This window comes from Schistocerca americana, chromosome 5, assembly GCF_021461395.2.
Source record: "Schistocerca americana isolate TAMUIC-IGC-003095 chromosome 5, iqSchAmer2.1, whole genome shotgun sequence".
In the NCBI taxonomy this organism is placed as follows: domain Eukaryota; kingdom Metazoa; phylum Arthropoda; class Insecta; order Orthoptera; family Acrididae; genus Schistocerca; species Schistocerca americana.
In genome coordinates, this window is record NC_060123.1 from 157,683,179 (window position 1) to 157,702,197 (window position 19,019).

Here is a 19,019-nt window from a genome sequence, read left to right on the forward strand (position 1 = left end):
ATGTAACTTGTAAAGAAAGAGATCTCTTCTGTTACAGAAAACAGAGTTTGTTGCGTTCTACTGCAAAACAACGTCCGGAAAACGATAGAAAAAATGGTAAAGAGTCTTAAGAAATTGTACGTGTGTGTCTTTTTTCAATTGGACGTTCGTGAAGGGTGTTGCAGAAAATAGTTGGAAGTTCATTTCCTACGTAACGTCCTTGAACGAGTCGAAATTGTCCATCCCCTCTGTCGTCGATCAGTTTCATGATGAAGGCCGGCCGCGGTGGTCTAGCGGTTCTAGGCGCTCAGTCCGGAACCGCGGGACTGCTACGGTCGCAGGTTCGAATCCTGCCTCGGGCATGGATGTGTGTGATGTCCTTAGGTTGGTTAGGTTTAAGTAGTTCTAAGTTCTAGGGGACTGATGACCACAGATGTTAAGTCCCATAGTGCTCAGAGCCATCATGATGAAGCAGGAGAATACATGAAAAACAGAAAAAATAAACTTAGTGTTTAAAAGGCGCGTACAGGTATCTACGTACGCACTTCGTCCGCCACAAGAACTTATGGATGGATGTTACTGAAACAAACACAGCCAGTATCGACAGACAATTACAAAGTTTCAAAAGTGAACATGGCGCTGGGCCGCAACGTAAAGTCTTATTAAAAGGTAACGACTGAAGAACTCCTGTGTTTTTTGTGATTGAATAAAATATAAGAATGCCCGAAACTCTAAAGTATTTTAAAGGATTCATTAAGCAATTAAAATATAGGTTTTTCGTGTCTACATGACATTTTGAGGGACGACCGTGGTTCAGTGGTAAGATAAGCTTTTTGTAAGACAACTTGTAAAGAACTAGTGATGTATGCAATGTGTTGAATCAAATGTGGTTGAAGGAACGTCAGAAATCGGTCAATTGGAACATGGAGACTAATGAAAACATCTCCAGGACCACACGTATGGGCTAACAACGCTGAAAATGCTTCAGAAATAAAAAAAAGCGAAACACGTATGGCAATAAACAAACTGCCTTCAATTAGTTGCATAGACGGAAGATATCTGCACGAAAAAATGTGAAACAGTTGTCGAATACCTTGATTAGTTATTGCAGGCCTTGTGGTTGTAATTTCTTGACAAAGTCGCTGCCTGTGCCCAGTTTTGTTCCCTCTGTACTTAGTTTACGTGCTGAAAGATTGGATAGCAATATATCCACCAGGTATCCATATGCAACGTTAATACTCACTGATAACATTCTCTTTGCAGACAAACAAGCTCGTTGAAAAATTTGTACTTTACTTGCTCCAAATGGAGGAAGTAGAAGAGTTTGATTTACAATATGTATCAGGAGAATATTTTAAAACAAAACGTTGCAGATAACACGTCTCGTCTGATGTTTGATTCATGGGGTTGAAAAACTAACACTGTTATGTATATAGCATGTTTCTAGCTGATGAGGGTAAACCGACTTACTCGGTAGATATAATACAACCGAACAGCACATCTGTGTGCCCCCCTGAAAATAACTTAGAGAAAGCAGCCTGTCTGTTGCTCAACAGAATCAAAACATACTGCTATAAATTGCTAAAACTAAAGTTATGGCCATGAACAGAAAATAAATTACTAGGTAAAAGAATGTACATAATTAGCTTCTACTTGGAACAAACTTCAAACTTAAATTACATAAGGATATAATGTCAGTTATGAATATGATCGAGACTTTGCGAGAATTCCGGTGCACATTTAGGAGAACTCTGTTGTAAACCTGTCGCATAGAGTTAAAATGAATTTCTACTAGACTGTCAGTTCCAGCTCTTCCGTCTGGCAGCGAAGACGGAGCCCAAAGGCCGACAACTGAAACGGGATCCAAGCCAGAAAAAGGAAGTTTCTGAGAGGAAGCAAAGGTTGTAGCAGAATGGATCATATCCGCAATGGAAATGTTGTGATTGAATTGGAGATTTTTCGATATTAGAAAAACTGAAGAATGGAGGCGGAAATTGCTTAAACCATGTCGTTCGAATGGGCAGTAAACTGAATACCGAACGATAGGCAACAGATTTTTGGGAAGACCAGTGAGCTGATGGACCTCTGATGATAATATTTAAATACGTTGTCCATCACCTTGTCGATTTCTAACTGACGCAGTCCATCTTCCACAGAACGTGAAGCGTAAACTTGTGCATTCAGCCGTCCTACCCAGCCTCCACTATTGCGATGTGATCCAACACCGCACGAGCACAAGTAGTGAAACATCTAGACGCTTAGAACTAACGACGATTGGTTGTCTGCGTTACGGCTGCAACATCCGTTTATTTGATCATGTCAGTGCTTTTGACGGTCAGACAAGTTATTCAACTACAGTAGGTCACTGTATGTCTGCTCCACCTGCCCCTCAGTGTATACACATCGCAGTAGCTCACAGAAGAGGTTAAGCAGCTGTCATCTCACGGGCTTTCACTTATACAGTATCCTGGCCGTGGCCATCCTTAAAACAAAATCATTCGCAGACTACTTCTCTGTCGCTGATCCTTCACCATCTGGGACCATTGTCTTGCGTATTCTCCGTACGTTTTATTCTGTCCAGTTGCATTCTGTCAACCTTATAATTAGTTTCCAAAAATTAACGTATATGGCCAGGTTTTCCTTCTGTGAAACAGTAAAGCGAATGTTCCTATCTATCTTCTCCCAGCTACACTTCTTTCCCTTTTCATTTGTCAATCAGTCACGCCGTTTCTTTTTTTTCTGTTTTCATTGGTTGTGTTTCATCACATTATTGTTTGCCTGCCTCTTCCGCCTATTCTCCTGTGTCCATTGCTATTAGAGGTAGTTTAAATCCTCCTGTTGTTGTACTTGTAAAGAACGAATATAAACTATGCTTTTTTGTTGTTTTGCACTATTTATGTTGTAGTAATTTTGATTGTACACTATATGTAACTGGTAGCATACTTGTCGCAAAGAATATAATGTAAAATATTATTAGGCCATGTTATGAGAATAAGTGTATTGCACCAGCCTGACGAATTCTTTTGTTTATTTATTTAACTTGCCAAATTAATGACATTTTCTATCTTCAGATGGCTAGAAAGAATTTTGGGGGAAGAGTTGATGAGAGAGAGAGAGAGAGAGAGAGAGAGAGAGAGAGAGAGAGAGAGAGCCTGAGCCTCATGGCCTAATCTTGCCAGGTTAAATGAATCTTCGGGTGGCTGCAGTACAGGATATTTATAAATTAGTTATAAAAAGTAACATTTAATTGTGAAAAAGGTAAATAACTTACAGAAATGTTTGATACGGCACTGAATGGAGTATATCTTCAAGTTTCATTTGCAGACGTTCAGTGCCGCTACCGTTTGTAACACGACGAATGCCCCATCTGTAATCAGTTTCCTGCCAGATGATATGAAGCAAGCCTTGATGTGTGCTGGCAGCTGCTCTTGCTATCCGTTGCCGCAGCTCGCCGACGTTTCCCCGAAGCGGAGGAACAAGCACTCTGTCTGTAATGTAATCTCATACGCAGATGTCCGTTGGGGTTAAATCAGGTAATCGTGGCGACCAGGATATTGTTCCAGCGCATCCAAACTAAGCCGCCACATTCCTACGGGATACCGAGAATTTCACGATGATAATGCAGTGACGCACCATCGTGCTGGAATATTTCTGTGCCCGTGTCCTCTGTATGTGAGGCATTGGAAATTGGAAATTTGTGGTAAGTTCCTCTGGGACCAAACTGCTGAGATCGTCGGTCCCTAGGTTTACGTAGTGCTTAATCTAAGCTAAACTAACTCACACTAAGGACAAACACTCACAAACCTACCCGAGGGAGGACTCCAACCTCCTACGGGAGGAGCCGCGGAAACCGTGGCAAGACGCCCAAGACCGCGCAGCTACCCCCGTGGCAAGTGAGGCATTAAATAATGTTCAATCACGTCCAGCTACGATAGGCAGATCGCGCGGCTGCCCCGCGGCAAGTGAGGCATTAAATAATGTTCAATCACGTCCAGGTACGATAGGCCAGTTGAAGGTGACTCGACAAAAAGGAAAGGACCTTAAATCGTGTTACAGCTTACAACGCAAAATACATTTACATTAGGAGAATCCCGCACACGTTCGATTATGTGGGGTGGTCTCTCCTTACCTCACACAATGATTCACTCTACTGCAGATATAAAATGTGGCTTAGTCACTGAAGACAGTTTTATTAAGAAAATCATATTCAGTCTGCTCACTGCTCTGTAACTCTAGGCATATTATATTCTAAGCTGGCAAGTGTTGATTTAGGCGGACTACGAATGTAAAAATGCTGAATTTGTTCGACTGGTGCGACAGAGGCTACTGGCCGACCCTGACCCGGCGTCCTATCCGATACAAAGCCAGTTTCGGTGAAACGATTTCTCCAATTAATAACAGTTTGTGTGTGAGATGGTAGGTTACGATATTTAGCCCTGAACTGTCTCTCAAGTGTAGCAGTGGATTTCGATTCTGAAACCATAAACAACACTGCGCACGCTGTGCATCGTTGTACGGCTACATGACGACTGATGGAATAACTCATTCGCACACGCCACGTGTTGGAAACCTGAGGAACTAACAGTGATAGGCGGGAATAAGAGTTGAAGATGTACTGCGTCCAGTGCTGCATTAGACATTTATGTAAATTAATTACCCATTTCATAATTAAATGTTACTTTTGTATAACTAATTTACAAACACCGCGTATATTTATAAGGATGAGCAGGCACCATTAATCGTTACTTTGGTGGCGTTATTTGCTACAGTGGAAGATGTATGCCAGTAATATAAAGCGAAACGGGTGGCGGGTAGGAATTACGTAGCATCCACTTAGAGAAGCGGTGTCGATTTGCTGTTGCTGTGAAGCTTGCGGAAGGAGGCGAGCGGCGACGCCTGACAACACGCGTCGTTTGCCTTTCAAGTGCAGCGCTCGAGCCCGGCTGGCGGCTGGCGGCTGGATAGAGGCGTCGCGTCGTTACTAGTCCGGAGGGCAGGGCGCACTCTGGCGCGCTGTAAATCACGCCGCCAGCAGCGTCGGCATAAATTTCGGCTCACGCTGTGCGGCGCGCCCCGCGGAAATGGAACGCGGGCCCAACTTAAAGCGCCTCCCCCGCTAAAACTTTACCCAAATCCAAGTTGTGTGCGGGCTTTCAGCGGGACGACAAAGGCGCGCCTGCTGGCTCCTCGTGCTGCGCGCCCCGTACGACGTCGTCTCAGTAGGCGCACCGATCGTTTCCCGTGTACGCCAAATCCGTCCTACACGGCGGCACGTCTCATTCCGTAATGTTGCCTTCGTAAATTCCTCAGTCTCCATTTGTGTCAATGACCGGACCAATGCACACGGCTGTTTTTCGTGGAGGCGCAATACGATTTGCGAATTTGAACTGTAAAAGGACACTCAGAAATGTTCGAATAGCCAGAGAGAGAGTAATGATTCCGTAGAAATACTCAACTACGCCACCCGTCTTCTTCGACCCGTCACATCATCAAAATGGCCGATATAATCAGTCGAAATACAATATGCGTAAAATAGTCGCGTAATGAAAATTATGTTCTCCTGACATGACATTCGTTGGGTTCACATCTCATAACCAAATCTTTATTTTTTATACTTTCCACGATACAATCACCCGAGCATTTCGCAAGGCCGTAACCCGTTTTGAGTAGTCAGTGGTCATGTCCAGAATAAAGGCGCGTGCTGAAGCGGTTTCCGCTGCGCCGTGAACAATAACGTTCATAACGCAACACAAACCTTTTGCAGCAAGCGCCTTTACTCTGGAAAGGACCACTGACTACTCGAAACGGGTTACGGCCTTGCGAAAAGCTCCCATAATTCTGCTGTCGAAAATATAGAAAGACAACATTTTACGCCGGGACTATTATTAAATGCATCTATTCAACATGAGCATGATTTTGGCCTGTTACGCAACTCCCAAGTTACAGCTCACTGTTAAGTGCGACAGTGCATATCGTTCCTTTTACGGGGACCCTAGGGTCTGTGTGCCAGCCATATCCACGTACCTCATGCTTTTAATAAAACAGGATTCTTCCTCATTTACATAAAACATATGCACACGTTTATTTCCGCTGTGTGCCATCCAGTTTTGACATTTGACATCTGTCTGCTGCATCGCACTGTTACAATCGATTAACAACTGTAAAAAATATGTGACAATCTCTTCTCGTAAACCTTCCGGGATGTAAGGTTGTGGTCCATGAAACTCTTCAGCTCCTAACGTTTCGTCCAGAGCTGCGCTGGACATCTTCAGAGGGGTGTTTCTCCTCCGGTGAGTCTTGCCGACTCACCGGAGGAGAAACACCCCTCTGAAGATGTCCAGCGCAGCTCTGGACGAAACGTTAGGAGCTGAAGAGTTTCATGGACCACGACCTTACATCCCGGAAGGTTTACCAGAAGATATGTCATCCGGTCGTGAAAGCCTTCATACTATGTGACAATCATTCGTGCAGAGCTAGCAGAAACTTAACGAGTACATCACTATAAATAATAATATTATGAAAAGGATAGCGGACATGCTGAGTCGCAGATAGACACAACAAAAAAACTGTCAGAAAGTGAGCTTTCGGCCAACAGGGCCTTCGTCGGAAATAAACACACACACACACACACACACACACACACACACAGTCTCTGGATGCTGAGGCCAAACTGTAAGTAATGTAATTTTTTCGTCTCTTCTACTACATGTAATGAGTACTCGTACATTCACAGTTTATGTTACAAATTTTGGTCGTTATTTTTGGTAATACTGAGCCTATAATTTTACACTGCTTCAGCCAGAAGTAAATTCATAGATAAAAGAAATTGCTTAATAAATACTTCTTATTTTAAGCTCGATAACATTGCAATATTTAACAATCATTTCCGGATTCGACATACGTTAGTCATGTTTTGCTATCGTTCTGTAATTTTCAAAGGCTGTAAATTCAAAAACACTTCAACCGGTTCTGTGTCTTCACTGTCAATTTGAAAAACTTTCTTTTTGATTGTTAATTTTTTCCGATTTGTGCCTCATATGGAGCAAGTAAATAACTACTTATGATGTGAACTACAGTTTTTCCAGTTTTCATTTAGTGGGCGTTGTCGGTTCCGGTCTTCTGTCACGTTACGCAAGATTTTAATTGTTTTCCATTTGTTTCTTCTGAAGTAGGGGGTTCTAAAAACTTTTACACTTTATCTCTCTTACGAATTTCATGGTCCTATATCTTCATCTCTTTCGGCTCGTTTCTTATTTATTTCGCACGAGGGAGATTTCATCTGTTTCTCATTTTCGATCATGTTCTTGCTTTCAATCAGATTTCCGTAACATATCATTCTGCGTTTTCCCACGGCTTCGTTAATTTACTCAGCTTTCTTATACAAGTTTTCATTACTTCTCACCCTGACTTCACCTTTCACTTTTGGTGATTACAGTATTTTTTTAATGATTTTCATATCTCTCCCTCTCCATCTCTCTCTCTCTCGCGCGCGCGCACGCACGCACGCACACACACACACACACACACACACACACACACACACACACACACACACGTTTCGTGTTTCTTCTGTCTTAGTCAAATTCCAGGCATTTGACTACCTATAAACATTCTGGTTTTGTCATTGCATTGTGACTTCATTTTCCATTAGTAGTAGGAGTTTCTCTGTCCTGTACGCTAGACGTACATTCCCATCAGCAAAACGAAGGTAACTGAGACATTTTCCTTTAATACGTACTCCTTTTCCGTTTTCCCGCTTCAGTGACCTGACGACTTCCTCTAAGGCCGCTGAGAACAGATTCGGACCAAGCGAGGTAGCGCCGTGGTTAGCACGCTGGACTCGCATTCGAGAGGACGACGGTTCAAACCCACATCCGGCCGTCCTCCGTCCTGATTTAGTTTTTTCGTAATCTCCTTACATCGCTTCAGGCAAATGCCGGTATGGTTCCTTTGAAAGAGCAAGGCCGACTTCTTCCCCAGCCTTCCCTAATCCGATCGGACCGATGATCTCCAAAAGATCTGGTGATATATAACCTCCCTTGCCGAACTTTTTTTCTATTCTGAACTTCTCATTATAGTTATGAAGTCTAATAGAAGCTCTCGCATTCTTCAGTATACTGAAATGTTGGATCTATGCCTTGTTTATTAACAGTTGTGAGTACAGCTTTATTTGGTACTGCATCAAAATCTATTAGTCCCTACCAAAGTCACACTTTGTACTCATTTCCCCCATGTGTAATATATATACGATATTTGTTTTCCATAAATCTAAATCGCAAGTTTTACGTTTTTTATTTATTCAAACAGTAAACAATTATCACTTTATATTTTTCAAAAAAAATAAGCTATCGTAGTTGTTTTATATTAGCAGTTCTAAGTTCCTCAAACTTTGGCTTTAGCAGAGCTTTGATAAGTGTGTGGCAATTGTTCTTCTGACCTACAATTGTATATCACAAATTCGGCTTCTCCGTATTGTTCACTTAAATGGTAGAATTTCACATCTGTATGTTGAACTAAACTTCATCATCATCATCAAGTGGTTAGCTCTTGTATGGAGGTCTTGATGTGTTTTATTTATTGCTGCCGTAATGTATTGTACATCATTTGATGAAGTAGCTCTTACGCTTTGTTGCTTGGGAGCACCGTTATAAAGAATAATGTATCCACTTGTACTCTTCCTTGTGCATAATCACTATCACAATAGACAATTAGATGAATAGTGTCTTCTTCTTTCTTCTCATTAAAAGGCCATAAGAATTGTAATTATGTAGCTATCACAAAGTACTTTCGACCTTTTGGTAGTCCCTTTCCTTTGGATCTTCTGCGAAGATCTTCATAAACGATTATGAATCCAAGGTCTTGTACGGCCTTACATAACAAACAGAGAAGACTTCTTGTGGCTTCACGATGAGGAAATTTAATGTGTTCATCTTCTTGATTTTCTGTACTAATGGAACTAATGGAGTTTTCAAGATAGTGCAGTCAGTGACATTGAATTTTTCCAGTACTTCCTTCACATACTGTTCTTGATGTAGAAATATTCCATCCTTTGCCTTCACTATTTATACTCCTAGGTACATATCTGGATTTTCTACCAGAGACTTTTCCAAATTCATAGGTTCCTCAGCATGTTTTCAATTTTCTCCAAGTATTTTCCTATAATTATTCCACTGTCAACATGTATAGCCATGTACATTTCTTCAGTTACATCTTCAAATATGCACTGATGTGACGTCAACTGAATTAGTCATTCTGTGTGTAGGGAATCTGTCAGAGTTTCATACCCTTCGGATGGAGCTCTGTGCATACAGAACTTCCTTAAAAACATAAGTTCTCTAGGCTCTTTGTATTCTTCAGGTATCTTCATGAAAATCTCTTGATCCAGTTTTCCACGGTGAAAAGGTTTCTACATCAAACACTCTCATACGGAAATTTTTTTCTGCTACTAGAGGAAACAACAGTCTTATTTGAACTTGAAGTGTATATCATTTTCTTGTTGAGAAACTTTGACAAGCAACATGAACTTCTTTGACTCTAAAGATACATTTGCTTGTCAAGATCTCTTTCTCCGTTGCTTCCTTTGGGTTCACCATGTTTCACTCTGTTCGCGTGATTTCTTTTCTTGTTCCGTAGCTTTTATTCAATTTTCTTCATGTGGTCCACTAATAAATTCTTCATACGTAGGTAGTACTGTTTCCTCGTCCTTCTTGATTTTCTTCTCCTTCGTCTTCTCGATCTTGAATTTCATTTAATTGATTGTTAGTGTCATTCGATATTTCGCCAATAACAAGACTTTTCTGTATATTGCTTTTGTCCCGCATTGGTCAAATTCGACCTCTCTTGACACAACAATATTTCTTATTTCTACGTAAAACAGTCTCTAGCTATTTGGAGGATAATCAACAAAAATGGTATGGAGTACTTCTTGGTCTCTTGCCTTAAAGTTTCCTATAGTCATTTGCAAAAATTATAGGTCCAAATCTTGTAGTCTTAACAAAAACACTTTTCTCCATGTGAAACTCTTGATTGACAGTTGGGATTCCATTTATCAAAGTGTACCCATGAACGCTGCTTCTCCCCATAACTCTTGCGTCAGTTTACTAATACCACAAATCTTGCTTTGCTCATTCGTGTCAGATTTAGCCTCTCTACTTTTCCCTTTAAGTTGAGGACTATAAGGAATACTGTAGGCTAGCACAGTTTCTGGTCACTCACATCAATTCTTAAAGTCATGACTGGTGTACTCACCAGCTTCATCACATCTTATTTTTGACACTTTCCGACTGACCTGTATTCACTTTTAAGATATATTTTGTTATGAATCTTACACCCTCTGACTTATAGTGAAATCGTCTGATACTGTCATGGATCAAGTTTCGTACGCAATAATAAAAAAAAATTAACGGTCCACTCGAGCCACGAGCTTGGAATACCGCAGGGTACTGTGTAGTAGATTTTGCGGAGACACATTTCAAACCGTACAGTCTGCAGCTCGTGTCACAAGTAAAAACGGCCGGCGCTTTCAGTTTTGCATCGCAATTCAGGGAGCACTAAGAATGAACAGTTCGCCTCCAAGCTGATATTCCGCGACGAAGGATCCTTCTATTTATCTGGTTGGATTAATCGCCATGGTGTGAGAGCGTAGGGCACTGAAAATGTTCTTAAACTGAGGCGCAAGAACGACATTTGCCGAAGGTAGATGTTTTATGTAGAATGACACAGACGAAGCTGTAAGGGTCATTCTTATCTTCTGAGAATACTGTGACGGGCACCTCTTACCTTGATCTGTAGCAGTTTTGATTGTTTCCAAAACTGACTTATAATTTCGATAATTTCATTTGCGTCGCTACCTGAACGAAGAACTTCCACATCGCTGCATCAGGCCTAGTGGTGAAGGTGATGTGTCTGTGTTCTCTTGGTCCCCCAGGTCGCTTGACCTAACGCCTTTTGACTTTTTCCGTGGGATACATTAAGGACTGTGTGTACGTACCCCACTGCCAAGAACACTGGAACAGGATGTTGCTACGTAAGGTACGGAACGAATTTGACTGCCGCTTGGATGTGTGTCATGTGACCAGAAGGACACTATAGAACATTTGTAGAGTGCAAAATGCAAAACTGGGTGGGTTTACGGTTCTATTCACGCATCAGAAATATTTGTTCTTGTAGAACTTTGGAAAATATACGGCTTTGAAAACGAATTAATCATATGTAGTGGACCCGTGTAACGATTCGCCGTGGTATCCCGTTGCTGTCATTTCTTCTTTTTTTCCTTCTGTGTCACATTTTTTCAAGTGATTCAGTTCCATCCGCAATACCATTTAAACAGTATTCTGGTTTCACGACCCACATGACGAACGTACTGCTGTGCTTGAGCACGTGTATATAACTGAATTCTTCATTTTCTTGAGACAGTTTTAAATGTTTCTCATATTTTTCAGGGATTCTTGATGTTGCGCGTTTTTTTTCCTTTTTTAAAATTTCACGACTTCTTTACGTCGTTCACATCTACTGCTTTACCTGTTTTATTTTTAGATATCTGGGCCATAAACTGTTGCCTTTGTACTTTTTGTGTTCACTATATTTCGAATATTATAAGATGCACACAGATTAAACTATATAAGCTATCGTATTGCTGTCTTCGTACAGTGACCGACTACAGTCACAGACACTACACACACTCTCCCTCAAATAACCTACATTGTCTCTCTTGTTCTGGTTGTCAACCATTAAAAAAACATGCAGGAAATATTGTATCTTACCATCTCCTGAACACTTTCAGCACTCTATTCGCTGAGCGATTATCCTAGTGGTGTTTGTGTACGACTTACCCTTCCTTGTTTTACGACGTTTTAATCACATTCGTTCCTATGAATATTAGCAAGGGCGCTGATGACCTCCCTGTGGAACGACCATAAACAGCGCACGGGCGCGCGCGCCTGCACACACACACACACACACACACACACACACACACACACGCAAATTTATCCTAGTGGATGTCTCGTATGTAGAAAAGAGGAAAATCATCAGTCTATTGTTTATTAAGTCTTTTTTTTATCCCATTTCTTTTGAAGGTGAAACAGTTATAGCATTATAACAGTTTTGGAGAATTGTCTTCCTTCCGGTAAATAGCTTTCTATATGGTTATCCATTTGTTTACTTTAACCATTTATCTTGAAACACCATTATTTACAGACACATTTCGTTTCCTCATACTTCAAATGCTTTATCGTCTCATTTGGGCTACGGTCGCAGGTTCGAATCCTGCCTCGGGCATGGATGTTTGTGATGTCCTTAGGTTAGTTAGGTTTAACTAGTTCTAAGTTCTAGGGGACTAATGACCTCAGCAGTTGTGTCCCATAGTGCTCAGAGCCATTTGAACCATTCGTCTCATTTGGTATGTCATTATTTCCGTTATTAATGCTCTACACATTTCTTATAGGTGTACTGAAGAATAAAAACGTTAAAGAAATCTTGGTATGTTTCTATAATTTTCCTTCAGTTGCTAGTTACAGTGACACTCGCCATGTTTACTGATGAAATATGGTGACTATCCAGCCTAAGTTTATTCTTCGTCTTCTTCATTCGCTCATTATTGTCAGCTGTTTCTCTTACCAAATTATTACCAAATTTCCTCACATCCTCTCGAAGGAATTTCCAAACAATTCTGCTTAACTCAGCATATTTTGTCACGTTGCCATTTCTTTGAACTCTCGCCTTCTCTTTACAAATGTCTTTTACCTGATGAGATTTCCATTGTATTGCCGCTTGTTCCTTAAAATAATCCGGTACACTTGTGTCCGTAAATGATGTATCGTAATTTTGATTTATGTTTTCCTCTCTAGCTTTGTATTTATTTTTACTTTGAATCCCAGAATCAACGATCACGTGCAATAGGAAAGTTATTTAGCAATGCAGCTTCGCCTCTAGTTTCTTAATTTTTCGGTGAAATGTCGTCACTTCTTATTTTTAGCTCCATTTAGTTCCTGGCGAGTTAATTTTCTATTTGTTGTCTTCAGAAATAATGTACCAAATGCGAACAGGACGTTATTATCTGAAACAGTACTAACTTACGATCTCTGACAATTTTGATATACTATCTGAAGGTTCCCACTGAACGTGTTTAGATTTTGTTCCACTTTTGCATTAAAAGCCGATTCCCCCTCCCCCCTCTTTGCCCACTATCATTTTCTCCTGGGATTCTTTGTTATGTATCAGTTTCTGTCGGTCTTGGTACAAATATTCTCTCTCCTTGTGCGCACAGTTTAAAATTATTCTCTTGGGATTTTTTTAAAATTTGGCTTTAAAGTATCATATTGCCACCCAAAGTTCCTTCAGTATCGGTAATTTTGTTTTTAATTTCCAAGACGCCTACACCAGAATTTCATCCTTGATTTCTTGCTCTATGTCCTGATTTTAGTTCTATTCGGCCTTCATTTTTTCGCTATTCTTCTGATAGCCCTGCTATATCCTATTTGATCGTGTTTACCTGATCTTCCAACCACTTATTTTCGGGTCCTAGAGCTCTGCAATTTATTATCCCTAAATGAAGAGTTCTAGATCCAGGGGTCATTCTGAGATCCATATTACTTTCTGTTTGGGTAGAGTTACGTTCTACCAAAACTACGTTTCGGTCCGTTTGGTACAATAAATAAAGACGTAAGTAATGGTCGGATTACCGGTAGTATTGACAGCACTGGTAGGGAAAGAAACATATATGAATGTCTTACAGAGAAACTGGGAGCCAACGACTTCGCTTTGCTTTTGTTTGCTTTGCGACGTAATCAGAACCGCACATCGTTCAGTGTTCGTCCGTTGTGTATTTTATATCCTTACAAAATATAAGTTACATTTTATAAGTAATAAACATTAACTATCATGTAACTTCTTCACATTTTGCAACCACAGCAATTACTTTTGATACATAGACAGCTTCCATGTAGAAACTGAAAATAATCTGTTATTATTATTATTACTGTTATTATTATTATTATTATTATTGCACTCAATGCAATGTTCTTCATCATGGTTACAGGCAAGAGTTTCTGGTTATTATTGACAAGGGCGCAAGTTGCTTGTAAATAACAGAAGAATGATTTATATAAGCTCGACGAAGTATTGAAGCAATCTTAGGTATGTTTTTGTTTTGTGTTTTTTTTTTTAATTTAATTTCGCCTTAATCTGAGGAAATTGAGTTTTGTAGTGCTGTATGGTAATTGTATTTTGTTTTTAATTTTTTGCTGCAACATACCTGTGTTTCACATTACAAATCAACAGTTTTAGAGTAAAAATTGAATTAAGTATTGACGATTTCAATTTTGATATAAATACTATATGTTTTGAAGTAACAGACAGGAAGATAAATATGTAGAACAAAAATGGCCCGTACGTTTAGCAGCCTTTTATGTATCCTCACTCAGTTTCCAGATGGTTCACCGCCTTCGCTTGCTAGGGGAATCTGGTAAGACATTGATGTCATACAAAAACAAAGCAATAGAAATGAGGTAACGCCCGACTGTTATGCAACAAACCTAACGTGCAGGTAACGTGGGTACGGCCTTAAGTGACCAAAGCTACGATGAAAACTAACACATTCTACCTTTACTTGTGATAGTCTACGGCAGCCTTCGGCCGTTTTACAACTTCGTTGAGGCAAACGTCTTGTAGCGGGGTGCCGTTGCCTGAGTGCTCTGAGTCTACTGCTCCCAATATTCTTTTACTCTGGCCATAATACCGACGCTCCAGGCATCATCGGCATGCGTTAGTGTGGCCTCCGACGACCTTATCACGACAAGCTTTTCACGACCAGTTCGCGCGCTGATGAGGTGCCGGCTCGGACCTTGCGTCAGTATTAGGATTTAGCAGTCAGCTTCTGTATTACTCTTAATACTACCTTTGTCAGAAAAGTTCCATGACACGTTTTTGTTTCTCAGTTTGCAATACCGAAATGGGACAGGTGTTGTTTTTATGTTACCTGGTACTTGGTATGTGTGCGTCCTTGAAATGGCCTTGGCCGTGTTTCAGCACAGAAGGGCCGTGGCTGCTAGCAACACTGTTTGCCTTCTTGGCGCATTAGTTACGGTGACACACAGGATGCTGATTGTGAGCAAAGAGTTAACATTAAGCTCGGGAAAACGCCTAGTGAAACGTTGACAATAATTAACCCTTTTAGACCTCAATTTTTCATGGAGGAAGGAAAATTTTTCTTTATGCTGTAATGCTCTTATATGATTTTTAATGATTTTAAATGCAATTACCCGTCTTCAAAACATATTTCGTACACTTGGCTTCATTTTATGGACTAAAACAACTAATTACGAAATATTCTCTATTGTAATAAATAGTAAAATGGTCATTCAATAATTACCATGCAAAATAACAATAACAGTATCGAATTACACAGTGGAATACAGCGAACCAGCCACATCCGTGTATTGTGGTGGTCTCGAGGTGCTGCGCACAGTTGGCAGGACTTGTGCATGGTGGAAAGGTTGAACATTCACAAAAGTGTACCTAAGGTTTCTATTCCAAAAAAATACTTCTGTTGCAGCTAAGACACAGTAAAAGTTAATGTCCACAATTGTCGCCAGACGGTCTGGAAGGGTTAAGCATTCATTTGCAGGCTAGGCACATTCAAGAAGTCTTTCCGAGTGGCTCAAAAGATTTCGTGAAGGCAGAGATTTAGTGCAAGACGATCCCAGAGCTGGTCGCCCGCCTGTAGTACATGCCGATGCAAACGTGAAGTGTGTAATGCAGTTATTGCTAGGAGACCGTCAGGTAACTGTGCGTGCGTTGTCAGAACTTAATTTGAATCGTCATATGTGTCATAAGATCTTATGCAAAGTCTAAGGGAAAAGAAAACGTAATGCAAAGCTCGTCCTTCACACTCTAACAGATGGAAAGAAAGAGGAAAGACGAAGAATTTCTGCTCTACTGTTGGATAGAGCCAGGCATGATGCTAAATGTCTGTCATACTTAATTGCTGGGGAGGAAAGTTGATGCTACCAGTATACCCTCACATGAAGCGTCAAAGTGCTGAATGGCGGCGTACTGGATCACCAGCCTCAAAAGAAAGTCCAACGACAACCCTCGAGAACAAAGATAATGTTGGTCGCATCCTTTGATAGTAAAGGATTATTTCACAATGAGTATATTCCTTAAGGTCAAACAGTCAGCGCAACTCTTCACGTCGAAGTCTTGAAACGTTTGCGACAGGCAGTTGACGTCGCCGCCCTGACTTGGGGCACTCTCAGAACTGCTACTTGCTGCGTGACAATGCAAGACCCCGTACTACCTTATCTGTAACCGAGTATGTGGCCAGATATTCTGTTATTGCCATTCCACATCCTTTCGCCCTGCAACCGACAGGAAAAGTTCATCAGTATATCGCAGACATACAAAGGGCTACGACAAATGAGCTTAAAGCATCGCAGTTGAAAATTTCCATCCTTGCTTCCAAGACCTCAGAAACGTTAGCAACTGTGTACAGGTAGCCGAGCGGACTAATTCGATAGGAGCTAGGATCATTACTTGGCAAGAGAAATTTTTTTTCTAAAAAAAATCCTGTTCTGGAACTTTTTTGAAGAAGGAGGCACTACGTAATAAGGTAAGCGTATGCTACGCATCTAAAGACGTCGACGTTGACGGGACCTTGATGCCTAATGTTTTTTGCGTGTCTCGTGACTTGACAGTACTTCGCGAAGGGAAGCTCGTGTTGGGCGTGTGACAGATAACGGAAGAGCCTGTGGCATTGCAGTAGGTGGCGGGCGGGACGGAGGTACGGGGCGGGGAGCAGCACGACTTGCTAATCCGCGGCCCACCGCCGGCTTAACCGCGTTGTGACGCGCTGGCTGGCCACGGTGCCGCAAATAATTAATCGCGCATGGCCATTACGACAGATTTGTTTATACGGAGCCGCGTGCGGTCGGCGCAGCGACGCGATACGGCTAATCGGCTTAAAGTTAGTGCGACGGCGGTCCACCTGCCCGGTCTGCAGCTTCTTCTGCGGAGCGGCGGCTACGCTGCCTGTGCTGGTTGGAGGCAACGGCGCTTCTGGCCCGTCGTGGCTAATTAAGGTTAAGGGCTGCGAAAGTCAGCTATTCCGTCTGTAAATAGTTACAAGCGGCTCTGTACCACATATATAATCCTCTCGTTGATATATCAAATCCACTGTAGAGTCCAATGCTAGTGAGGCTGAGCTTTTACTTCGGAACAGCTTACCAGCGAGTGATTTCTCAAGCGAGAAAGTTTTAAAGCAGAGAACCACAAAAATTTTGTAATACAGTCTCGAAAAATATTTCCTCAGAATACTTGATGCGTCTCTTTCAAATCATTTATCGAATTGTTTTTCCACATGCCTTGTGGCATTTGAGCATGAACATTGTATCACCCCTATTCTTGCCATCATTCTGAACGTTTGTAAATTTTAGAACACAACGCTCAGGCGCGTGTGAGATGGAGGGTCTTAAAATTAAATGGCTCTGAGCACTATGGGACTTAACGTCTGAAGTCATCAGCCCCCTAGAACTTAGAACTACTTAAACCTAACTAACCTAAGGACATCACACACATCCATGCCAGAGGCAGGATTCGAATCGGGACCGTTGCGGTCGCGCGGCTCCAGACTGAAGCGCCTAGAACCGCTCGGTCACTACGGCCGGCTGGTCTTAAAATTGTAGAGGCATTTGAGACCTACTGCCTCTACATGCCTAGAGTGTTGTTGTGATGAAAGGATTTTAAGTATCTCCATGACTAGGGAGAACCTTTGTCCCGAGTGTCACACAATTCACAGCTATCGAGCCTGCTTGGATAAGCGCAGTAATAAAACCAAATTTTATCGCCGGTAAGAATTTCATTTACATATCTGTATATACTAATTTCAAATATCTGATCAGTTTCTAGCTATAGGATGCCGTAATGACTGTGATGTCATCCTGAAAAATGCTGCGAATTGCTGTTGCAGGCAGACCAAACTGTTTTTTCCACACCTATCTTTTTTTGTTCATTGATTGTCGTACTATTCCAAGTTCATATTCACTGTACACTGAAGCAGACAGGCTTTGAGTGTACACTTCTTCATAACTAAAGGTGCCCCTTCAGACCTTCTCGAAGAAAGAAAAGAAAGCAATCTTCAGGATTTAACTTCTCGTCGACGAGTGGGCCGTTAGATATTCTGTACGAGCGCAGATTGGACAAGGATGGAGAAGGAAATCGACAGTGTTCTTCTCAAGGAATCATCACTGTATTCACAGTAATAGATTCACGCAATCCACGCCAAACCAACATCTAGCAGACTGTGTGGAGTGTTGAAACCCCTCGTAAATGCGATTCATGCGCTTTCACCATTACGTCTCCTCGTTCTGTTTAAATTCACTTCAGTTGTCTCCACAAACAATAGAGACATTTTTTGAGTCATTAACAAATTGACATAGACACCTATACACCTTTTCGCAGTACTACTACCGATATTATTCTCTTGTTCTCAGCACCACTTCGTGATACTAAATGATAGACAACCACTGAAAAAGCTGTGAGAGTAGTTTGCATTTATGGACAGCTGTAAACATCGACAGATGCAGATTTTACTACTCTTAAGTATTACACTCAACTCTTTAACAGGAATGCAAGTAACCAGTATCGTTAAAAGCTTAGGAACACTGCAAATTTTACAGTACGCTTTTCGTCTACTTACACTATGTGCGGTCGATTGCAAAATATCTGCACTTGACGTCAACAGACTACAGTGTATTAAAATGATCGGCCTCTACGTTAATATTTTATGGAATGTGTATTATGAGGAGCGTCCGGAGAACGTGTTGATTCGGGCACGAAATTGCTTCTCGTCAAATCGCTTGAAACGTAAGTGAAAAACAAAAATGTTGCATGCCACTGTTAGCCGCAGAAATAAATTTGTTTAAATTTGGTGTATTAGTTCACGGCGAAGTTTCAGAGCCACGTGTACGGTCTTCATCTGACGAAAGTAATTCAGATCAGACGTCAGCGTACCGTCAGAACAACAGCAAAGCCGAAAGGTCCGC